We start from the raw sequence: 26,922 nt of genomic DNA, 5'->3' as shown, positions 1-26,922 counted from the left end.
TTGTAATATTACCTAGCTATATTTGAGTGGACAGTGCCTATTAATAACAGGATATCTGCTCATGTTTAGTGCGAGTGTGGGAACAACTCTGCTGGCTGTGTGGCTTATTGTACCATCCATCCCAACTCATCACATGCAGCCTAATACAAATGGGACTGATTGGTTCTACGACCACCACGTTAAGAACAACCAGTCATGACTTCCATTTGTTCAACCATTACCCCCCCCCCCCAACACACACACACACCCTCTACATCCATGACTGTTAAAGCATATGAACCATGTCATGTTGTTGACACATTTCAATTTCTATAGTTGGGGGAACAGCACCTTCTGTCAAAAGCTACATTTTTGTGGAGTGGGCAGAGTTGGTTGGTTAATAGCCTTTTTATTCTACAACTACTTGTGTGTCTCCAATTGTTCCTGTACAAAAACTCGGAGTTGGTTTTTTTCTTCCATTATTTGAATATGTGTAGTGGTTTAGTTATGTTCTGTTTGTATTAGCCTATACATTACAGGGAGCTGTGGATGCGTTTGTTCAACTATATTGGAGAAAGCAAATCCCACTATTACATGGTTTTAAAATGCAGTGTTTGTTTTGCTTGAGATAAAAAAGTCCAGTACAAGTAGCCTACATGATGTACCCTATGTAAAGTCATAAATAACCTACATTATTGTATTCTTTCATATATAGATTTTTGGTTTTCTAATATTTCTTAAATAATGACTGACACAGCAAATCTTGGCATCAAATTGTGAGGGCAAAATCCATTGTTAATAATGGACGGTATACGATCAGTTAATGTCAGTGCAGTAGGCTATAGTTAGTTCAGAGATGAGGGGAAAAGAGAAGGGGGAGCTAAAAGGCAGAACAGCCTCAGGGCCTACAGTAGCATTAATTTGGTCCTGCCTACATCAAAGTCATGAACATTTAAGATAATTTAGTGTCTTAAAAAAGCTGGCAACCTTAATAAAAACCAGCCACTTTAAAAAGAGTTCTCTTCTAAGGAATACACTGGTAGAGTACATACAAGAGGCACCCAAAAATATTGCTCCACTTTTCTCTGTCAAAATATAACTTTTTCCCATCCACCACCGGCACTGTAACCAGTTCTCATATTTTCAAAATTTAATGTCAGACCTTTTTTTGGCAATGCTTGTGTCGTGTTTATGATGATTATGTCCCTACTCAAAGAATTCTACTTAAAATTTGTGAGAGGCCAGGCATATTTTCAGCAAAAATGTATCATCAGCTTTTTTAGACAGCATCAGCTGGAGCAAAGGGGAAACCACATTAAAACAAAAGGATTATCTCTCTTTCCTCTGGAGAATCAAGACACTTCCCACCAACTAAACAACAGAGGCTGACTATATCCTGTGGTTATAGCAGATTATATAGCCCCACTAAAACAAATCACTTCATTTTGCAAAATGCAATACTTCTCTTAACCAATGTGATTACTATATCAATTACTCAACCAAATGACTTACCTTAAATGAAACTTACTCTTGACTAGCTAGTACAGTTGTGCTAAAATTCAGCGTTGACACTTTCATTTAGCAGTTTTGCATATTTCAACATGACTAGGATACATGGCACACTTCATTAATTGCATATATGTTACATAAACTTTCTACAGCTTCTGATAGGTGACATAATTCCTTTTGTGCTATATTTGTAGATTCCTCACCTTTGTGTGGAAGAGGCCCAGTTAGCCCTGTCTCTGGTGGCTAACTTTTATTTGAAGGCCTGTGCATATGAATATGCATAATAAGTAATTGTACAAATAGCTAGGAAAAATGTCTCAGTAACTACAATTTTTCTGTGTGTGTGTGTGTGTGTACCAGTTTACGTGGTAAATCGTCTACATTGTTTCTTCATCGTATTTGGACAGTTTTTTTGTTTTCTTATCTTTTGTTTCAGTTTTACATGGTCTTTTGGTGGTTTACTTTTAACTGGGAACCATGAATACAGCTCACAATTCCTGGCTCACTGTCCTTCAGGTTCTGCTACAGCAGCAAGGACTGCTTTTTTTTCAAGACTGCATACATACATTATGATTTTTTATTGGATTTATAATCATTTTTACTTCAATCTTCAGTCTACAGTCAGTAGCACATGGATCGCATTTATATGTGGCAGATAATTCCTTTTTATTCACTCCTTGAATTTTTAAGACGTGACCAGGTGTTACATATTTAATGTGTGACTTTTAAGAGATGCAAATCAGCAATAGGGATGTTTTTGTGAAGACAAATGCCAAAGTGTCTGGCAAACTTCACCTTCACGGTATACACTTTGATGCATCGCTGACCAAGAGTATCTGTATTTCTGATGAGTTTAGCATTACTTAAAACTTTAAAGGATACACTACATCATTTCATAGACCAGTGTTTATTATTATTATATATCTGAAGCAATAATATAGAATCTGAAGCTATGCAATATGCAATTCTTAAATTTCTAACTCAAAGTCAATCAAGCACATGCAGAAAGGGTCCTGGTAATAGTGGGCTGCTCCAACCATTTCATCATTAGGTTAGTATAAATAGCTATTGTGTTCTACAGTGTTACCAGAAACTACACTAAAGAAACATGGCTAACAGCAAATCATCATTAAGCTTTGTTATTGATTATTCTTCAAGGCCTCTGAGACCTCTACACCATCTATATGGTACATTAAACCAGTATCTTCTTGTCATTAAGAATCACTGCAACAAGTGAACTCAGCCATTTCCTCCTCAACATTCAAAGATATTGTATATATATTTTTTCTAATGAGAATCAACATCATCAGATCATGCCTCAGTTTAATGTTTCTCTCTTCCAGCCTCAAATGAGAGTATCTCTGGCAGGAGTGTGGCATAGCAGTGAAGCATCAGAGTTGCCAGTCACAGTCTGAACAGCTTTTCAGACAATATATTTTACATATTTTTGCAGTCTTGCAGTCTTATTTGAATGCATGGTGCTGCTTCACTTGATTCATCAAGGTTGAGAAATCTCAACACTTCTCAGTTAAGGGTGACAGACAGACACTATAGGAGTTCTGACATCCTACTGTGTATTTTGCTTCCTCATTCTCCATTCACAGCACGGATCGCATTAATTGGTGGAATCAATAATGCTTTCTGTGCAAAGGATTTCTTTTCCTCTCCTGTTTGCCTTTGAACAACTCAGTATGCCAGCCGCATCAGCAAACACCCTCTGTAAATCTGCAGTTAGGTGAGACCTTGCAGGTGATTGTTTAGACCATGTGAACCCACTCACTAACTGACCTGTCCATCAGTTATAGGAAGATGTAGGTGTGGCACTCAACACAGTTCTTAAACAAATGCATACACTAACAATTTAAAACACTGCAGTGAAATATATGGATATATTAAGATAAACTGATCAAAAAAGGAACAGAACCAGGTGAATGAATGTGTAAAATCAGGAACATGTTTGTGTCAGATAGGGAAGAAGTATTGTTGTAAACTGTTGGTTCAGTGTAAGAACAAGCATGTCCCTCCCTATTTCAGGTCCACACAAATGTCATTATTGGTTGGCAGTCACCCAATCGCACATCAGCCTGAAACTTCTTTTTCAGTTGTGCTCCCTGTGAACTTACAAATTATTAATTAGCTGTTTTGTGATTTAATGCTTTTGTGTTATTCAAAGGGTGATCCATGCAAAAAAAAAATCATCACTTAAGAAAATGTTCAATAACATGTTCCTAGACAACTGTCTCACCAGACCACATCAAATAAAGAAACAAATCTTTGCTATCAACCTTATTATCTTACTATCAAGAGGATGTGAACTGACAACACTAGAGAACTAGGTCTAAGAATAGCTATTATTGAGCTATTATATGTAGTTATATATGGAATTTGTATTGCCAACTGTGCCGACATTTTGCTGTATGCTCTGATGTGATTGTCTGTCATCTCTATTAACTTATGTGTTTAGCATAATCTCATGCACAACATAAGAAATCTGGTGTTGCTGTCGTGGGCTAGCTAATTAACCGATTAGGAAATTCTTATTCCCTACACTCTTATCAGCTCAAAGGCCATTAAATCTTTACAATGACATTGTTCTGCAGAAAATTAAAAAAAATGCTGTTCCTTCTTGACTGAATGAGTGATACTATAAATATAGGAGAAGAATGTCACTGGCCAAAGAACAACTCTCCCCTCAACCCCACACAAACATGGAAGACTGTCACCATACCTCCAACCATTATAGAAATACTGATTCATCACCACTGTATCATTTTGTATTTCTATCCCTTTTCCTTGTCTTTCTTCTTCACAAGTCCATGGTGTACTGACCAGTTAAATGGCAAACCAGACAGACAAACCATCCTCTTATGAATGTGCAGCATTCATAAGATACCTCTGGTTTGGCAGAAAACATGTAAATACCCATGGTTCAATTGTAAGGAGCCAGCTAGAAGCCCTTAAGATTTCTTCAGTGTGGCAATGCAAACTGATCTGGACAGTGGCCTTGTTGTCTCACCTATTCAGCTGCACTGTTTGTCATGCCATGCAGTTTACTGTCCTGTAGTCAGAGAGTAATACAAATGCATGTGTTTTACTTACGGGGCATCCATTAGTCATGTGTATGATAATAAGTCATAATAAAATATGCACATTACCATGCTTTGGTGCATTCATACTAGCTGCCTATAGTTACAGTTATTATTCCATGTTGGAGCTGCGTCAATGAGAGGTTCATTTTATGAGGAAGGGAGGAAAAAACAGGAATGCACACACAACTGAGGATGAACTGCTACAAAACTGTTTTATACAGTATCTATCTCTAATTTACCTTCTGTCAGTTCGTCATGTGTACCTACTCTGGTAAAAAAAAGTACATGTCACCAGGCAGTAATTCCAGCTACATTTTTAAAAATGCACTGATGGGACTCTCAAGTGGCTCAGTCTCAGTGCTAAGTGCTCAGTGCTCACAGCCTATGTTTGACACTGGCCGTGTGATCAGCTGACAACGAGCAGGAGTCCACAGCTGTGGAAACAGGCCTTGTTCCGCTGGGGCAGGGCTGAGTTTGTTAGCAGGATTTCCTTGACTAACCACTCTTAGGTACACTGCAAAACCTGCACTGCATTAGCTGCACAGATGACATCAGTGGAGATGTGCCAGATCTTCCAGCAAGTGTTTACATCACTGTGGCGCCCTCTGGGACTTTTTCACTGTGTGGAAACTTCTGCAGGCATGTGAGTGTATGAAAGGATTGCGTTTGTTGTCATCAGTGTTCATGCACTGGGGTCTAATATGCAATTGCCAGTTCCAAAAATAGGGGTGGAAAAGGGTATAAAATACAAATAAAGCATAAATTAAAAAAGATATTTTACAGAAATAATCCATTTCAGAGGCAGTGATTAGATATTCTTTTAACATCTCCATATCTTTTTTCATTACATAGGGAAGGGAATTCCGCTTCGTATCAGTGAAACAAAAAAGAAACCTAATATTCTAAAAAATTTTCAAAAGTTCTTCAAAATCTTTAAAATAAAGTTTCACATTTTTGAAGAGAATCTATCGTATCAGCATATTGTTTATATGCTGGCCTAGGTCATCAGCTTCTGTTGTGCATATTTCAAATGTGAGAAATTAAACTTTATTGTAATTTCCATGCAACACCTTACTCCGTCTGCATGCACATTGGCGCAACACAGAAGCGAGTGTAAAGTGGTGGAGAATTCTGACCTGTCTCCATTAATGTATACGGTTCATCCAGCAAAACAGCTGTTTCCTAATGCAAATTGTCTAAATTAATTGTTTTATGATACTGAAAACAGAATAGAACAGTCAGACTATGATTTTATAGACATTTTGGCAATTCATAATACCACATTCATTTGTACAGACATGGTCTTTGTGACCAAGAGTCATGTTTGTTCGGCTTTGAATACATCGCGAAACAATTAAAAAGACCAATTTAAAGACCCATTGTCTGTATGTGGCTGCCGGTGCAGAGAAGCGAAGCTCCAACAGCAGATGAGGTCTGCGTGAGCTTGACATCTCTGCAGAGTCGCGTTTGCATTCTGTCATGCTCCGCTTGCCTTTGTTTACCGCCACACGATGGAATGTGATGAAAGAGCCGAGCGATCATCACAAGTTCCCTGTCAGAGTAATGAATTCCTCCCCCTGCCCGGGAGGAGAGGATTAACACGCACACACCTGACTGCTTGGGATGAGGATCCAGCTTTAATCGTAAGGGCTGGGACACATGGCTCTGAGGTTCAATAAACCTCACGAGAAGCCCATTGGTTACCACAATGGCCACACACTTTGGACAGATCTGCGTCAGTACGAGGCTGTGTCATAATCGTTCATACCATGTATGACAGAGTAGCTTTCACCTGTCTCCAAAAACTGATTGTTGTATTTTAAACAGGAAAATATTTTGTGTAACTGTTCAAAGAATGGCCAGTTGTTGTTAATCACCAATTCAAATCTACCAATAGCCAATCTACTTCAATTAACTGTAATTAAAGCAGCTGTGATTATCTCTATCTTTCTGTAATTGTGTAACTGACCCAGGCATTGGACAGCAAGCATTGGACACCACCTGCCTGGTTAGAGGCTTGTTACATACAGATGTGTATCTGTGTTGAAAGACACTTTCAGCAGTGTGGCTGTGTGTTCAGGCTGTTTTGGTTTTGGTTTGTATTTTAAAATAAATTATTTGATTCTTTTATATTTTACTTTTTTGTAAGGAACACCAGCCAGCTCCTTTACACCCCTGTCACTCTCATTGCAACCACTGCAACCATGTCACTTACAATACAACCATTTATCAACTGCCCCAACATTAAAAAAGAATCCCCCTAGAGCTGATATTTTATACCGCTACTACTACCAGTACTACTACTAATAATAATCATGATATCATCCTCTTCTCCTATTCCTGGCCCAATATGTCCTGTCCCAATATAAATGACCCATCTGAGAACATATGAAACTCTGCATACAACCCATGGAATGGCTGGTAAGAAGTGTATCTTATTACAAGGGCAGGCAAGTAGGACATATAGCCTCTCAAAAGCACAGATATGCATCAATTGTTTCTGAAATTCTCTGTGACAATCATTAGATATTAGTTTTTAGTTAGGAGCGAAGTCCATGATTTTGGCTTAGAACCTATCCCATATCCCCAGAGAACAGTGAGACATTGGAATATGACAATGATGATGAAGAGCCAGGAGTGAAGAATCTCATTCCAGGGCAAGAGACACTATTTACTATAACCTCAAAGATCTCATAACAGATTATGAAAGACATGGTGCTGAAAACTTTAATAAAACTGACTGTTGGGAACTCACTGTATCATTTCATTTAAACATATGGGAATAAAAATATAAATAGCATTCTTTAAAAGACTACATCCATTTCTTGATGTGATAAAGTGATTGGAAAGGACTAGTACTGAGCTTATAAAGGAGATCTTTCAGTTTAATTTCAGTTTAATACAGACTGTTATATCAGGATCTCAGCAAAGCAAAAGTGGAATCTACAGTAATGTCAATACTATGGAGGCTGGCAGTCCCCACAAGCACAAATCGCACAGCCTGCCAGTATTTGTCTGAGAGAACATATTTTTTCAAAGCAACAGTCATATTGAAAAAAAATGTAACACATCAACATCCTATATTTAAGCCAGAATCATAGGAATGATCCCGCAGCTGATGGTGGAGAGTTAACTGTGGTTGGCCTTAATTTGATTAACCCCTCATCTTCCACACCTGTGTTCCCCAGGGCCATTATGATATTGCTGGAGGTCCACTGGGACAGAACCCGAGCAATTTCAAGTGACAATAGAAGTTCCTGTGTCAGCATGTCAGCCACAGCTCACCTGATTACACCTTGCTTAATTGATAATGAAATACAAGAGGGAATGTTCCCATGATTATACAGCCACAGGATCTTGGAATTAATCTCATGATGATGACAATTACTACCATGGAGAAAACAGGTAGTAAAGCGTGTTGACATAATTTCTTGTATAAAGAACAGGAAACTGTTTTCACTGAAGAAGGAAAAAAACTATTCAAATACTTGAAAAGGACAACTACCACATAAATATCTGCGAATGACAGACGGATTTGGATGTATTGTGTTTCATGTGTTGTATAAAACCTGGCAGGCATATCACGTAAACCAGTGTTGCTTCCTTTGGTGCTTTATATTTTTTATGATTTGGATGTAGGCTGCTATACCTAAAATGACCAAACTTTTTCTCTTTATTTACAGTTTGTTCATTGCTCACTCCACATAGTGTGTAAAGGATGGCTGAATTAGTTGTACTGGCTGCAGAAAACCAAGATGAAGATAAGGCAGCAATGTACCACCAAGCAGAAGTGAAAGGGAATGCTGAATGGAACCTACAGAGAGTGAATTTTATTTATCTTTACAATTTATTGTCTCATTCTTAGTAGGAATACTCTTGTGTGCACTGGGTTATTACAGATACCCAAGGACAAGCTGGTACAGATATTGTCATTATGGCAATACAACCAAACTAACAGAATATCTCTTTATGAACATTCTGAGTCCATTTACAGTTGTAAGATGCACATACAAGCACTGTTTTGAAAGCACATTGACGATCATTCATTGTGTTGTGCCTATGATTGCTTTTTATTCTGAATATTATCAGCTATTTCAAGTGTACTGTTATTCTGTATATGATTTGCATGCCTTTTGCAGACTGTGGTACAGAAAATGATGCTGTGTTTTATCTATAATTTATTTTTAAAAAATGTTTGTTGAAGTGGTGGTCGGCAAGAATAGATAACAGAACATTCCGTTTTGCTACTTGAACAACATTCTCCATTAATTTCTGCAACTGCCAAAGTCAGTTGAATTCCGGTGGGCTATTCCCCATAATAATAACTCCTTTGGTCTAGCTTTTACAGTACAAAAGCACACTAAGTGCAGTTTTTCCTTGCCAATTTTACAAAGCTATGTAGGTAGTGTATGACAAATGCTACCAAAACTGCAATTTTCCTTCAAGAACAAGTGTAGTCACATTTAAGTTCAGTGAAGTCCAGAAGATTTCTTAAGCATAATCTCCCTCTGAAGGATCTGTGTTAACTATCCTCTATGCAAATGCCTGCTGACTTTCTGGGACAAGTGAAAGGGTGGGACACAGTGCTTTGATTAGCCAGTTGGGACCGGGTGCTTTTATGCTACATAAATTGGTTTCAATGATTCATGTGCATTGTGGAGCTGAGAAGATGACCATGCAGAAAGATTTATTGATCTTTCTCTACGGCTTTCTCTATTATCTCTCTTTACATCCAACTTGGTGTTAAAAAGGCCCCTGGTGTGCTTGTAGCTGATTGGTGATGTGTCAGTGGTCACATGGAAACACAGGAGCTCCATTTTAGCGTTCTTAAGAAGAGGTCCATTCAATTCTATCTGCAGTGTCCAGTCAGCTGCATGACATGATATACCAGATGGAGAGCAATGAAGCAGGTTTCTATGGCAACCTTGTTTCCACTTGTTTCCATTGTACTGTTTTCCGGCTTGCTCATTTGTTGTCTTCTTTGTCTTTCTATTAATTTCTTTTATGACAGAGATGTTTCATTGTGGTATGCGGTACTTGTGTTTAGTTCTTCATAATGAGCATTAAAAAGAAAAAAGACAGTATAACACATAGTAGAAAAATTTACAGCACTAAAAATGTAAGAAGCTTACTCAATATTTGCCATCGATAGTTAAAAAGCCATTCGTTCATTTTCAAAGCCTAAATTGTACATTAGAGACCACATATACAGAATATAGCGATATTTTTGAAGTGCTCTGGAGATTACCATTTTAAATCATCATTGCAAACAAGCAGCCTAGCTGTAATATCTACTTCATATATGGTGGAAATTGCAGCAGTTAGAGATTACATTTCAGGGAAGGGGAATGAAAACAATATTAAGACGACTCCCTGACCGGTGAACGAAGGTGTCCCGAGCCCATCAAAACATCTCAGCAGAACTTTTTGGAGACCTAGGCTTTACTAAAGCACCAGACTGAATCCATAGCAAAGCCTGTGAGTAGAAAAGAGAGCAAAGTGAATGTGTTTGTGTGCCTGCCTCCTGGGCATTTGCGGTGGGAGGTTTTTAAAGCTCATGACAAGGCACATCTCCTCCATCACAGACATGTCAGTCCCTAGTGAAGCTGTTATGAGCAGTTTGTGACTTTACTCCAAATGGATGAGAAATGCTTTCAGGTCAGATGGTAAAACACAGCATCACTCAGTCCAAGAAGAGAGGGAGAGAGGCAGCCAGCAGGGTAAATTACCTCCTTGCCCGCTCAGCTTGCCCTTGTCAAACACCCAGCCATTTTAAATCTGCCAAAACAACCAGCCCCTGGGCCTTGCAGAAGAAAGGTTTCCAAGTTGTATATGAGTCAATTGTCACTACTAATTCATTCTATATGTAAAATCAAGTACCACATAAACTATCATCCCATGTTTTCCTAAATTGTGAGCAAGGAGCTCTGTTTTTATATGATGAGCAATATCCCAAATATTTCAAAAGAATAATCTGTGACCCCAGATACCCTCTTCACTATGGCTATATTCATCCACACCTGCACCATTAGTGTGTTGAATTTTTCTTACTTAATTGGTAGGATCTAATGAAAGTTGAAGGTAATGCAGAAAGCAGGGAATACCTAAATACACAGACAGAGATCTAGATTATAAAGCTATTTCACACAAAATCATCTGAAGCTGATAAGCAGTTAAACAAGCTTACATTAAGTAATTAAAGATTGGGAAATGTATGAAAGAATAATTTTTGTAAAAATAATCAACAGAATGGACTGTCTCATTCTGTGTGTCAAGATACTGATGCATTTACATTTACTATGGAGGTACAATTTAACACCCTCAGAAAAACTTTGACAAAAACATTGCTTTACTTATTTACTGATTTGTAGCTTGGTAGCTAATTCTTGAACCAAAATTTTGGTTCAAGAATGAGCTTGTCCTAAAATCCCCAAGGTCACTAACCATTATCAATATTTTAAAGTCAAATAATGATATATTTTCTAGAAAAGGGTATTATAAAATCACTCCAACCATTTATAATGTTTACAATGTGCTTCCTCAGTTATTGTCAAACTAAATCAATACCCATATTGGGAATTACGATTACTTTGCCTGCTCTATAAAATGTTAACCATAACACACTAACTTTATTAGCATTTCCCACACTTTCCTATCCTGTTTATCTTTAGCATACCATACATGCCCCACCTTGCAAGCAAAATTGCTCTACTAAGTTATATAAGGTTTACTAAGTACCTTTCCACCCCTACATAAGGAAACCCTTAAATGTTCCTCAAATGTTGTAGTTCCATAGTATGGAAAGTGCTTTCACAGCAAACAGTTCCTAATTAAACTTTCATCAGTGTAGTTTCTTCATCTTATTGCGTTTAAATGCAAATTGAGCAGTAATTTATTTCTGCAGCCACTGTTATTGACCCCCTATATTCCCTCACTCAATACATGTAATTTACCAACCACACAAATCTAATCTTTCCTATTTCCAACATTTGGGGAAAAAAAAATATCCCATCATGCTCCATTTGCCCTCCTGGAGCACTTTGTTCCTTACTTTGCACAATGGGGAGCGAATGGTTAGCTAGGGTAATGAATGTGGCCCACCTTATCATCACACCAGACCCTTGCTCCCTATGTAATCAGAAGCAATTAACTGCTTTGGACCCAAGTTAACGTTTTATCTCCGTCGCAGGCAATTACTAACCATTGTCGGAGAAAAACAGGAGAGAAAGGGAGCGCTCTCCTTTTTCATTATCGCTCTTACCAGGCCAGTTGAGCTCCAGCAGAGTGGAACGGCTGATTTTATTGATCAGAACAGATCCTCTGGTCAGCAGTAGATGGATTAACACTCTCCAGGCACCTCTTCATGTGACTCTTCACACCACTGCCCTATGCCAGTTGGCGTTCACATACAGTACATGTAAAATGACTTATGTAGTACTTCTATGCATAAACATTGAACGGTACTACCTGTGTTACTATGGTGGGTTTCAGTGTTTAATTCACTCCTTGAAGGTAGGTTTTTCCATTTCTTCTTCTTTCTGCACTGCAGCCGAATATGTCAACAGACAAAATAAAAGAAAAATTGCCACCGTGCCGATAGCAGAAAAGCATTTGGCATTTGTGCATATCCATCCACAATGAATGAGACCTTTTCTGACCTTACCAGATACAAAGTGCAGTGAACTGTTCTCTCCAGGTGTCAACTACAGATTTAGACTATAGTTCAGGTTTTTCTGCAATAGAACTTTTGTTGCAATTTATATCTCGTTTTTTTTTTTTTTTTAATTTAAACTCTAATCTGTCAGTTTGTTGATCCTAACAGGTCCAAATAAAAACAAGATGCATGTAAGGAAACTAATAATTAGGTAATTCAACAATAATATATTTTGTACTATTATAAACCTACCATATTAATTGTGGAGAAATGTTGTGTTCTGATAGATTGTTATCATTCTTGAAAACTGGGAGTGTTTTATTTTACTACATAACATTATGCTTTCTGTCTGGATATTTTTCCTGTCCACAAGACTGCTTTCATTAACTCCTTTCCAGGACAGGACAATGCTCCTTGATGAAATTAATTCCCACAATTGGCATTGAAGCGTATCAGGATTTTCACGGAATGTGCCTTTTGCCTCTCCGTAATTGGAAAGTGATAAAGTACCCTGGGACTGTGGTCTGCGGAGTTTTAATTTCCTCCTTTTGCTGTGGCTCCATATTAATAGATAAGTATATTAGCCTTAAAATGTGTTAGTCTTGCACAAGGAAGGGTTTATTAAACCCATGGATTAGTGTCCCATAATTCTTGTATACATCACTACATCACACATACATCACCAAGAAACGATTAAAGTCACCCAAACCTTAACATACCAAACCATAAAAATATGTAGGTGTCTTTGGAAGAACTAAACAATCAGAATAGAGAATTTGACTTTAAGCAGAAATACAAATTATTGCCTTTGGCGGCCGTCGTGGGAAATAAACGGGGTGGTTTTGAAATGAGTTATTTCAGCTCTATCAGAAAATTTGTCTGACGGAGCTCGCGACAATTCTCTATGCCACAGATGTAGATGTTTCAGAAAGCACTGACAGCCCCTTTTATCAGAGTTAGCAGCAATTTGGTGAGCCACAGTGTTGTCAATCCATTTTGTCACAGTTCAGCGGGGTTGGCACAGAAGCTCTCTCACGAGGTCTTTGAACTATACACAGTTCTGAGAATACATGGGGCTCATTTTACACCCAGTGTGATGACTTCCTCTTTTTTTATGCTTTTCCTGTTTAATCGCCATCAAAGGATTTGAGGCTATTGAAGAAAGTTACCCAGGTGTACTCTGCAAATACGCATTGAAGAAAAGCAACTAGGTTAAGACTTTTTTGGGGGTGGGGGGTGGGGGACTGCGATCTGTCAGCATTGAAATTCTGAGAGATTATTTCCTTTGACCTACCCTTGAAATGCAACAATAACATCCTCTCCTAAAGAAAACATTTCTGGTGATGGTGGGATTACGACTGCAATTCCTGAGAGTGCTTTTTTTTTCATTTCATGGAGAGTGAAATTGCACTGCTATGCATAGATATGGTTTCCCATTATAGATATACTGTATATCGTAATTAAAGAAAAGGGGAAAAACATCCATCTTCAGAAAATAGAAATCTCATTAAAATTAAATGAGGGATATACAAGGACAAGAAAATTCCAGAGATTTATGGGTGCATCTACAACAATTCCTTGTAGAATTATCATGTCAGATGGCAGTGTGAGTACTTTGCCTTCCCTCAAAATTCCTGACAGTGAAATTAGGTCAGGGCAGCTGTTTCAATGCTGAAGACATCTTTTTAGTTGGGCATTTGGCCACAGATCACGTATATTAGAACACGGTAGGTGTTGCTGTTAGAAGAGCTTCTGGGGGCAGTTTCTCCTTGAAGATGTTTTGAAGAAAGTACACAATGGAAATAGAACATTCTGGATGAAAACTGGTGGGAAGCCATCCTGACTAATTCAAATGGCATTGTAATAAGAGATACTGCTCAGGCCTTATAAATGTTCAATTTTCTTCCAAACAGTTAGACTTGTCCTAAATGGCTGTTCACGCAGTTACTTAGTCCTTAGTATATTCCATATTATCAAAACACGGGATGAGGAACAGTTCAAAGCCTGCAATCTACCTTTTCCTTGAAAAGACAGGATGTCAAGGACAATGGGACATCATCACCCCTCATCCCAAGTGATCACTGTAGTTGTCTCTTGTCTCATGTCTTGGTGGCATCCTCAACATTTGTTCAAAATTAACAACATCGTGTTGCACAGAGGGCTGTGAACTCTCAGTACTCTTAAATAAGACATGCACCACAGTAAACAGGCTTCTTGTCTGATGCAATCATGTTGCCTTTGACGAAAACTGAAGAATATGGAAACGAATGAATAGGACAAAGCAATCGCAACCTTATCTGTGAGCCTTATTGAGTACTGATGAAATGTACCTATCTGTGTGTGTGTCTGTGTGTGTGTGTGTGTGTGTGTGTGTGTGTGTGGTGTGAGTGATGTGTACTTATGGGAACCAGAACAGAACATAGGAAAAGAATAACCCAATTGAATTCAACACACACATAATATAAATAGATTATAAAAAGGTTATAGGATGATGATAGCTACCATTGCTACCATTGTTTGTATCTGTTTTTTCCATAAGAAAAGTATGAAAGAAAATCTACTTCAGTAATGGTTACCAACTATACCAAGAGAAAACAGAAGCTGTCTCATCTTACATTATTTTGAGAGCTCTATTAGGATGCACTGTTCTGAGTGTTTCATTAGCAGGAACCACACATACCACATATTCTCTTACCTGCTGTTCTGAGGTGGAGACATAACAGCTGATTATGTCATCCTCAGTCTCCTGGAAACTGCAAGTGCTTTGATTTACTTTGATTCATGGACAGCATAACAATTTATAGCATACAAAAGAGCAAAATATATAACAGTGGTTCACTGTACACATGGGTGCACAGTCATTGCATTTTGCACATCTCAGTTCTATTCTCTATCTTAGAAAGACAGCCACTGTGCTGTGCATTGAGATGTGATGCTTTTGCTTCAACAACATAGAATTAGACTAAAAGTGAGCATGCATACAGTACCAGTCAAAGGTCTGGCCACACCTTTTTTTATTTTCGCTATCTTCCACATTTCAGAATAATACTCAAAAGTGTCCAAGTGTTATAAAGTCATACTGTTTAGATTCTTCAAAATAGCCAAAAATTATTTGTTAAAATTAAAAATTTTGGAAAGAAATTCACACATGAGAATTAGCTTCACTATTTATATTTTTCAAAGAACCAAATTTCAAGCATGTAAGCATAAAGTCTTTAGATCAAAATGTCTTTGAATGTATGTTTCCCATTTTCTTAATCTGGTGTGTCAGAATTTGGTGTGTCCAAACTTTCGACTGGTACTGTATGTGTGCACAAGCACCTGTACATCACACACCTGTTGCCTCAGCACCTGTACATCACACACCTGTTGCCTCAGACTCCGTCTAGCTGTTCCTGCTCAAAGAGGTTCTCAGTCCTGTAGGTCTTTACACAGTTTGTTTATTTATTAATTTTTCCCAGCTGCTGCATCTGCTGTTGCATGATTATGCCGAGAACAATTTACCCCTGTATATTTTCCCCTTTAATCCCGACATAAAAGGCATGATATCCTCTCTCACTTGAAGTCTCATACTAAGTATTGTTATTCAATACAGTCCAGTGGCCATCTTGGGGTTAGTTACGCAATGTCCGCTGAGTGAACGAGCCATTGGATCTCATCACTCTGAACACATGCATTGGAAGGACTGAGGAAGATTTGTATGCATTTTTGCAAGACCTGTGAGAAATAGTCTCAACTACACAGACACATGCAAGTTTGTCAGTCTTTAAGGAAATTATTCTTTTCCCATGTCACTGATGTAGCAACATTGCACTATGGTGTGGAGTTGAAGCCGTGTAGGAAATCTGTGATGGATCTTTGAAGTGAAAATGTTGCTGTCGCTATGATAAAATGCCACAACAAAATTCTGCAGGTGATACCAATTTACTGTCAAACCTAGCTAAAGGGTTTAAACTGTATATACTGTGTATCAGGTGAGAATTTAATTGCAGTAGTATCATGGCACTAGAGGTAAACGCTGCTCCAGGACAGCAATAACAAACTGAGCTCTGGGGTTGTCTACTGTACAGTACTCACAAATCTGATTAAAGCAGATGCTTTAATGGTTCATACAAAGTGTACAGTATGTAATGAAACTCTTTGAGCCCAGCTATGTTGCCTCTACTTTTTTGAATAAGTAAGCCACAAAGCAGTTTTAACAATGCAGACCATTATTTTTGGTGCACTGAGATGAATGGAGATCCAGCCTCACTATAAAGTGTGTGCTGTATGATGCAGACAGCTGCACGCCAGGGTCTGTCTCAAGGAATAGTCCCATTTGTTACACCAACTGATTGGGCATGTTCTTACTGTAGCTACTATCAGATAAAGAAACATTTTTTTACAAACAAAGGATTTCACATTCTCCTCTGGCCCTCCCATTTATAAAGCATCTCATTTAAATAGCTCTAATTTTAAATGGCTTCATTTTCCCACAAGATCTAACCCGGATTACTTTGATAATATTTTCATTATGTTGTCACAAGCAATAAAGAAATCATTTCATCAGACTGAATTTGATGGGGCATGTTTTGACACAAAGCCCCTAACTACTTCATTGGGAATTTGAGGCACATAGGGTAGCACAAACCAACTGTTTTAGAGCATAAATTATATAGATTTTCTATGCCATGTACGAACACTATGTAAGACATCAGCTGGTTTTCGGTTACGGTTTTGTCATAAACATCTGCCACACTCTGTAATATTAAAAATCCAATATAACATCAAAAAGGCAAATAGAAAAGATGACGAACAAAATTCATTACAGTTTGAGGAGCTGTCACATGGTCACTGTGGTACTTGAGTGCGAAAAAACATCTTAAAGATTACTTCCTGCATATCGCCCGGGGCGTGTTTACACAGTCAGCACTGAAGGACTTAGGGGACCCGTCGCAGTGAAGGCTTCCCAGAGTCATAGCAACAGAGCAGAGCGGTAACGGATGGACTGTCATCATTGGCAGTCGGTGGAGAGTGCCGGATGTGGCAAGCTCTCTGTGTCTTGTAATGGCTGAAATTGAATATTGTGGCTCCCCTATAGTCTGGGGCCATAAGTATGAGTCCTAATTAATTTACACAGACGCTGGTCAATACATTTCTGGCAGAACAGTGGAGCCAAAACCGGGAATGCTGCTCCAAGAGAGAGGCCATTAATTATACCTTCTAATTAGACATCATTGTCTGAGTCCAAGAAGGCTCATCGCTTTTCTTTTCTTTGCTCCTCTGAGATTTTTGAATGGTTTTAATGGGCTCCTTGCAGTACCGCCACAGAAAAAGCTGACGACAATGAACACTCATAATCACCTTATTTTCTTTCTTGCTGTTTGTTTATGCCAAGGTACCCAAAAATGTGCTTCATCAAACAGTCAATATCAGGGCAAAGAGTAACTACATTTGGTCCTCTCACTATATATTGTGACAGTAAACAAAGCACTCATAGCTTAGCCTGGTTTGCATATACAGAGTTTTCCACCTGAGGAGACTGATAACATGGCACACATTTCCACAAGCATGAAGCCAAAAGCAAAGGCACTCACGTTACTTTCATGTGTTTTTACTTCCATTAAACAGATCCTTAACTGTAAGACACCATTAATAGAGCTAATTCAAACAGCAAAAATAAAGTGCACATAAAGTTGAAATAGGCTGCTCTCTGAACCCAACTGTCAGTTATCGTTATTCAGCAAGCTTATAACATATGCTTACACCAAAATCTGTTGCTAGCTGCAAGATGGCTTGCTAACTGTACAAGTTGCTAACTTGTTGACAAAGTAACTATTTTGCTAATTTAATCACCAAAGTCTGTTTTAATAAGAATGAATATTGGCTGCTCTGGGAATGTCTCTGCTCTAGCCTGATTGGGTGAATGGTATAGCCTTTTGTCGGCTTGAACAGTCAGTACAGGGGAGAGGCTAATCAGACGGGAGTAGTTAACAAATTAACACCTTATTTATCCCCTGTTGGGCCAGCAGGGAACACCTGTTTCCTCACTTGTGCGTGTGATTGCCTGTTCTACACCACTGGCTTGAAGAGGTGCTCTATCTGCTCTTAAGCCCACAGACTGGTCTAGTCAGCAGTGAAAGCTGAGGAGAGATGAAATACAAACTTTCACTGGGCCAGCATAGTATTAGGGACAAGTCAGACGTTTGAGCAGTGTGCTAGAGCTTGAGCCTGATGTTGTCATCTTTGAACATGAAGCTAGTCAGGCAGGGCAAGCTTGCTAGTGAAGTAGTGGGCTTATTTCCAGCTGAGGCACAGTGAGGCATGTCATGGGAATTGTGTTAGTGTTATTGATTCATATTTCTCTAATGCCATACAAAACTTATTCCTTATAATATTCCTTGAGTGGTTGTAGTTTAAGGATCTAAAATCTCTTGGGATGTTGGTCTGGTGTCTCGGAGACAGGCTGAATTTGTGACATGGGGAAAAGAATTTCACTTCTGCAGTAACTGCTGCCGATGCACATTACGGTTCTTAAATATGCAGTTTAAGAATCCCAAAATTGTGCAACCAGTGAGTCAAAGTTGCTGTTGTGTGTGTGTGTGTGTGTGTGTGTTCGGGGACCTATGTTATTGCAGCAAGATATGGAATTTTGTCTACTTTGGCTCATGTTAATTCTCCCCCTCATGCCATTCTTTCAAGTAAACACAATTGTGGAAAAAAATGAACTCTGTACATGTTGAAATGGCTCAGTGTAAATGTTGAGAATCTGTATGTGGTACTGCTCTGTTTCACTCTTCCACCTTTAAATGGCTCTCTCCCCAGGGAGGACTGTTGCCTGGCAACCATCCATCTCTGCAGACTGGATGCTAAACTTTTATCCCTCTGTTGAACTGGCAGTGGTTATATTCCATCGCAAAGTGACTTAGCGAGCTGCTAGACCCAAATCACATTGGGATGAGATTAATACATGCGCATTCATAAAGCAAAACCTTTCAACTTGTAACTGTTTCAGTATAAGCAGCCACTGGGGAAGAGCTGAGACTGTGATTTAAGAATTCCCAGATGAATTTGCATCCCAGTAAACCTGTCTTTTATATTAACTTCTGCCATTAGTTCCTCACCGTTATCTCTTGAGGGCATTATAAATCAGTCTAGAGCAGTGTTTGGATACCACAGCCATTTTATACTCACTTTTATTGTACACATAACTGTATATGTGTGTCCTTGTAATGGTTTCAAATGTAACACTACTTCTGAGGAACAGTGCACACTGTTAGATTGGATAGTTCTCTATATATTGTTGACAATTGCCTGGCAGTTAAAATTTCAAGCACTGATGATATTTTTTGGCCAAATCAATGCATGAATGCTTGTTGGAAGCTTTTTGCAGTGTTGTCTGTCCCAAAGTTATAGGGTCATTTGCATGAGTTGCTGAAATAATGCTCTTCATACATTGAAAGACTTCCTTGTTTTTTGGATAATGAGATGTTTCCCTATATGGAAATCTATCATGCAACACTGTATGAAACAGGATTGCTTCTATCCAGTTTCATGTGTGACTAAAAGTACAAAGTAAGTGCTGCTTTTTGCAGAGCCCTGCTAATCTAAAATCATTAAGGCACCAGGAAATGTATTAGAGAGTAGAGTAATGACTAATTTAGAGAGGTCTTCCCTCCAGGGTTGCATGCTGGTTGCTCTCTGGGAGCACAGAGATGAGGGGGGAGATCATCTCCATCTCCTCCCCCCTGCGCTCTGACTGATCAGTCTATATCCACGTCCCTCCCACTGCATCTCTTCCAGTACTTTTTCACTCCTTGGGGGGGGGACTCTGGGTGTGGTTTTTACTTCTACATTGATACGTAATCTAAAATAATAGCCGCATATTCTGAATAGTACTTATGCAATGTGAGAGACCTGCAGAGTCTAAAGCAGAGAACCCACTATGTGAAACAAGCTAACAATGTAAAACATGAAGCATGCAAATGGTGCTCCCCTGAAGACGTGAACACCTGGATATGGCCTACTTTGGAGCAGTTTTGGAAATAGCTATGGTTTAGGGTTGTCAGCAAGTTTACACCTTTAGGTTAAATTTTAGATACAAGATAACGTGCGAAAGGATACTTTTAGTTGCACACCCTGTGCATGCAGAACCTGAGTATATTTATCTATACTGACTGAGGTTTTGCTTCCTGGGTTGATTGTTGACAGCAGCTAAACTTCATTCTCCTCTTTGAATTACAGACTCTCAACCAGTTCCTTAATTTACCACAAAGGTCCCTCTACTAATGACATCTTGAAGAATCATGTTTTTTTTTCGGGGCAACCAATATTGTGACCCAATATTGTGTTGACATGTCAGTTGTCATGCATTACATTACAGTATTGTCATTTAGCAGACACTCTTATCCAGAGGAACTTACATACAGTAAATTACAGTTATATCCATTTATACAGCTGGATATTTACTGAGGCATTTCTGGGTTAAGTACCTTGCCCAAGGGTACAACAGCAATGCCTTAGCGGGGAATAGAACCAGCAACCTTTTGGTTACGAGCCCTGCTCTTTTCCACTATGCTACACTACTGTCATGTAGGGAGGTTAACTGTTAAATGTAAATGAAAGATCATGTAAATTCTTAAACCAGCATAAACTAGTCTCTATGTACTGGTTCATCCTGCCCTTCTTCAGAGAGAAGGAAATGTAGTATTGCTACCAACTAAGGCGTAGTTAAACTGTCAATATTAATGAGAAATATCTGAATATTAACAGGTAGGCTTTGCTTTTAAGTGGAGTAATTTGTCCCAGGAGTTGCAATTGAGTTAATAATAAAAACTTTGATCTCTGTAGAATCCCTAAGGGTACAGTTTTAAATAAATGACAAAGACTATGTCACCGAGCAGAGAAGACTACAGAAATTATGCACAAATAGTTCCATGGACTAATCATAGTGGATTATGCAGGTTTGGTCAAAGCAACACCAAAGATTTACTGCTTTAATGTCCAAGGCTTACAAAATGTTTAATCATAGGCATACAGAATTCATGATTATAATATATAATTAATAATATTCTGACAATTGTGACTGAATTTCTGTGTCGCCAGGGCTCATTTTACAAAACTTGCTTCATGTGAGCTACGATGTGTGATGCGGTTGTTCGCTCTTTGTTGTTAATTCTTTTTTTCTTAATGCAATAATTCAGGCATCGTTGTTGTCAAAATCTACTATCTGCATGCAATCTGTAAAGATAACACTTGAGGAAAAATACATTACAAATGCCACTATCTGTAGTATTGTTATCATTTACTTATGATTATAATATTATATAATATTTACTTAATGCTGTATATACTACAGACTCAAACCTGTCAACACTTTTATATAATGCACTACAACATTCAGCACAATTGTACCAATGTCCCAAAAGCAGTTCACCAGAGCTGTTTACAGTGTAGATAAAAGTGACCCGATTCCACTATTTCTCATGTATGAGATGCAGATCTGATGTTCTGTAAACAGTGTGAACAGTAAAAAATCACATTTAAATGCATATTTTCAATTCCAATTTGGACCATATATGTGTGTGGTACTAAATCTGATACCTACTTATGTGATCTGTATGCAACCTGGGTGTGAATACTCAACATAGAATTATTCAGTGTTGAACATGCTCCAAGCGAGTTTAATGCATTCCTCATGTGACAGGTGCTCATAACGTCATAACCCAGCATTTGCAGGGGAGTTCATCATACACCATGGAGGACATTGAGAAGGACCGTTTCCAATCAAAGACCAGAAAGGTGGAGGGATCTGGTCAGTATTTAGGGTGACACCTACATCCAGTGCAAAAGCTTTTAGCTTTTTTTGTCCTTCTCACCCTTATCAGTATTAGCTGATGAATTTGCAGTCAGTCAACAGCAGAAATCATCTTAACTTCCACCATGAGCATTTGGATTTGACTGCCTAGAAAGAGGTGACATCTTGTTATTTTTTTCTTGTTGCAACTAATTTGCGCATGCGGGTCATTTCAGGATGTTCAGGGTCAGCTTTGGGTCAGTTCACACAAATATTGGATATGGGCCAGGTTCAAAAATAAATATGATCAGACTGACAGACAAATTGGATCTGAGCAAATAATCAGAACTGAGCACTAAGGCCTGCAGTGTGAATACAGACAGTCTTTCTTTTGCATACAACAATCAAGGTCAATCTTTGGTGAGTCAAGTGAGTCCAGTTAGATTGGCAGACAGCCAAAGGTTTATAGTGTTTAATAAGATTTTTTGCCACTGCTCCTCTGTGCAAGATTCGGAGTATATTATGCACATTATCTGCCCTCTTCTAACCCCCTAGTGTTGTTCTTGCTGTTGTTGTTGTCGTTGTTTTCCTGTATTATAAACTGCTTGGAGATTATTGTGTTTCAGATGCTTCTTTCAATGACTTAAGTCAACAGCAAATATGCAGTATTATCTCTACATATCTACTAAAAGGCATACATATCAGTATTGAGTTCTTTGGAAAATATATTGAACAATTTAAAGTATTACATTTATAGATTAACTCTCTCCTGAATATGCATCTACCAGATTCGTGTGGTCCTTAAAAATTCTTCTAATATCTCAATCATTCCAATGGACCTGATATTTTACATCAAAAACAAGTCTGTGAAAACTGCTCTAACCACAAAATATATCCAATTTGTGAACTTGCATCTTTTTGTAAAGGTGTTTGGTAAGAATCTGTGGCCTGAAATTTGGTTGCTGATCATTTTTGTGCAATAAACATTAAATTAATATCCTATTTAAAAAGTATATTTATCATTTAAAAGCATATTTGTCTCTAAATGATACTCAGAATTAATCAATGTGTCACTGTTCATGCACGCTTTTAGGCAAAAACAAATTTGGAGTTGGTGTCATTCCGATTAACTTATCAATTGTGACGGACCATTATATGCTTAATTAACCTTGACCAGTCCACAAAAAGGAGTACCTCACCTTCACCAGGGGTTACTGGCCACAAGTCTGTGCTGTGATTTAACCTGTGTCATGCCTGGTGAAAATTGTTAAAAATAAAGGAATCAATACACAAGCATAGGCAGGTGACAATGTGCACTGATACGGGGTCTGTTGGTTTATTTCTGTTGCTTTCGGGTTTATCACAGTAAGCCTAAAACATTTAAAAGTATATAACATATGAAATCTCAGCTTTTTTACACAGAGTGCTAATGTAATAATAGGAGGGCTTTGATGTAAACATTACATGTTTGGTTAGACCTGGACTTTAAAGTATGGCATGATATTGTCAGATATTTTGTAATTACTAGACATTGTATGCAAGACACTCAAAGGCCACAGCAGAAAATGCAACAACGGTGCACGCCTGTGTTAATGGAAGCCGCATGCTACACAGAGATTTGAATTGTTGTATCAGATCTGACCTCGCCTGAGGAGGTATGTAGAACTAAGCAGTCCATAACATCCGCAATTTGAATGAATCAAGTACCCTCAAAAAATTGGCAGTTTTATTTACTTTCTCATGTCTGTCTGCCTATTACTGCACGCATAATGGGCACCGTGTTGTAAAGCTAAGCAACTCTTGTACTATCATGCACCGGGCATCTGTGGCACAAGGGGTGCCAGCAATATAGTTACAGCTGGCATGAGCTTGGTTGACTGGTTTTTAATCAGTGGCATCTCTCTCTGTATTGTATTCACTCTAATTGTGAGGGATCACAGAGATAGGGAGGGAATGAAAGTGAATCTGAAGAGGGACTGTCTAGGTTTTTAAGTAGGTTGTGAAAGGCAGTCAAGTGACGAAAAGTAAAGTAGCCATAAAAATCTGGGTTCAAAACAGCCGTTCAAAATTACACACCAAATGGAAGCACACAAGGAAGGAACCAGAATGCGGTGGCAGTACAAAATAAATAGAAAAAAATCTGAAGCAAACACGACAAGGACAGCTAACAAGAAACAAACAAAATGGGTAATTATCTAAGGTGACCATACCAGCTGAACTGAGAGCTCTGTTTATATTGTTTTAATCTTAGATAGCACACCTACTCAGCTATTTTTTTACACTGAAAATATTTCCTCTGCTGAAACATTTAACCTCCTCAATTCTCAGAATAATAAAAAAATGATTAACTGGGGGAGACTGTGCACTTTGCTTATAAGAGTTATCGCCATCCAGGATGATTCGATTCTTGTAGCTGTGGTTTTAGGAGCCCTACTGTGTTTGTGACGGAGTCTCTCATGCTGTAACAGACTCCTTCTAACTGAGGTCACAGTCCTGGTGCAGCAGCGCCATGTGGAACAGAATGCTAGATGGCCTCGCTCAGAAGCCCGGTCATGTGATCATCTCAGTCACACGAGGCATCACTCCTGCCAACCAAAATCTTTGAACCATGACAAATTATTCTTAGATTCCTGACCTTTCTTTTTCAGGTACAGTCACTCTGGATGAAACATGGACTGAATTAATAAAGTGTAGATTTCTCACATTTTGTTTCCTTTTTTTTTGCTTGAACATTGGCCAAACCGTGGATGATGGTGTGAACCTGGCACCTGTTCCTTCCTCGGGCTGGCACCGTGCCACACAACCACATGCGGCATGTCAATACGCCGCCTCCTCTCCCCTTCGGCACAGATGGAGATTTCTCTCTCTCTGAGCTCTATCCCCTCTGGGGCCTGCTGCCACCTGTGGTGGAGAGGGGTAGATAAAGTGACAGAGGGGAGGGGAGAGAGAAGGGGCGACAAAAAAACATGGAATGTTAAATAAGTAATGAAGAGTTGATGTGACTTTTCCTCACAAGTAAGGTGCACGAGCGGCCAAAGGGCTCACATATGCAAGTCTTTGAAAGAGTCACTCAGAGAGAAGGTGTGATAGGAGTGTGGTTTGGGGGAGGGGCTGGGAAGCATCTGTAGGATGCATTTGATTCAACATGTTCTCACCTCTCCAAGTGCATTTTTTTTTACATTTCCGATTGTCTTGATGGCAGTGCATTGAAAGAAAGCTTGATGCCTTCTGTTATCATATGACATGTATTTTTGTAGACAAACACATCAATTATGACTCTTACCTGCAAAAAACAGTGCCTTACCTCATGGCTGATTATGGCATGGCACTCAAGAGCTGAGATACCAGGGGCAATGCTGAGTAGATATGGGAAGTCAGAGACATGCATAAAAAGAAAACAAAATCTCATTTGTAGAAATGAAACACTTACGTAGGGAAGAGGGCTGAGAGCAGCGTGTTTTCTGCTCTTACAAGTGTTCATTTGATCTGCAGTAATTGGTTTCTCTAAAGTGGAGGACAAAACAATATCAAGCCGGAGCTTCAAAAGAGTGAAGCTCCAAAAAAGAAATCATACTGCCAAAAGGAGAGGTGGGGGGGGGGAGAAATGAAACTTTAATGATGATTGGATTGTGAAGCTGTTATCTTTAAGGAAGGAGTGTGTCCTGTACCCCATCTGCAAATGGCTTTGAAACTAAAAAGGCCTGAGGGGTAGACGGGGTATGGTGTCAAGCAATGCTGTTAGTTTGATCAAATAGAGATGATCACGGTACCAAAGACTCGCCCAAGGAATGCTGCAGTCATTTTGTAGAGGTTTCATTCTTTGTCAGGAAGCACTCTTCATGTCATGATTCCCAAAAATGTTTATTAATAATATAAGCTTATACTTGTGTAGCGGAGCTGAAGTGATTAGCTCGAGTGAGTCCTGCGTAAAGCCTTAGGTAGCGGGTAGCAGGTAGCCGAGTGGTTGCAGCGGCTACGTCACTCCCCCTGAGACCTGGTTAAGTAGCGTTGTCGCCGACAGGCTAACAGCAATTTGCCTTTAGCTCAACTGGCAACGACGCTGGCTTTAAGGGGTTGGCAGCGAGCAGTAAGAACCTCGGTTCGAAACTCGCTCGCTCGCCGACCCACGTACCATCATATTAAAACACAACGCAAGAGACCACCCGTTACACTTGTATCATCATCTTGTAGTGGTTCCAGCACTGTATTTTTATTGGAAGGGTTTGCACACCCTCACCTAAGAAATATTTTAGTACATAAAGAATTACCATAAAATAGGTGGTGCTTTCTCACACAAGTGAAACCATAATATACAATTTGTAGTCATACTTTGATTATACACTCCATATTATTTCATAGACTTGCTAAAAAAACCCTATAATGGTGGAATATATTGTTCTTCTAATGTATGGAAAATATGTTAATTGCTGATTCTGTGAATGTGTATGTTTCACAGCATTTCTAAACTGTTGGTGTGACAATGACATGATGGAGTCCATTGGCTATTTAAAATATGGCATGACAGCTACTTCCACTGTGTTCTTGAAAATAAAAGTTCACATCCATATATGACGTCCTTCTGATAATGAAAGATCATCTGAATTGGACCTCACCTTTCTAAAGGTGGCAGTTCAGTCTAAATGGCCAGTTTATCTGTCCCTCTGTTACACAGTTATGCTCTGAGCTTTTTATAATTCATCCTCATCACAATTCTACCTGAGTCTCATTGCTCCGTGGCCATGCCAGGGTGGCTTTTATAGTGTGGCACTATAAACACTAGTAAAAAATGAAAGGAATTACAGTGGGAACATAAAATAAGATGATGCCCAGTGGAAAACAAATTTCTCTCATGCAAGCCGGCATCATTACACCCGTGGTGATCTTTTTGTATGCTGTAAATGGCCGCATTCTGAGCA

The sequence above is a fragment of the Megalops cyprinoides genome, chromosome 16 (assembly GCF_013368585.1).
Source record: "Megalops cyprinoides isolate fMegCyp1 chromosome 16, fMegCyp1.pri, whole genome shotgun sequence".
NCBI classification, from domain to species: domain Eukaryota; kingdom Metazoa; phylum Chordata; class Actinopteri; order Elopiformes; family Megalopidae; genus Megalops; species Megalops cyprinoides.
The sequence above is the reverse complement of the archived record's forward strand: the minus strand, read 5'-3'. Positions refer to the sequence as shown.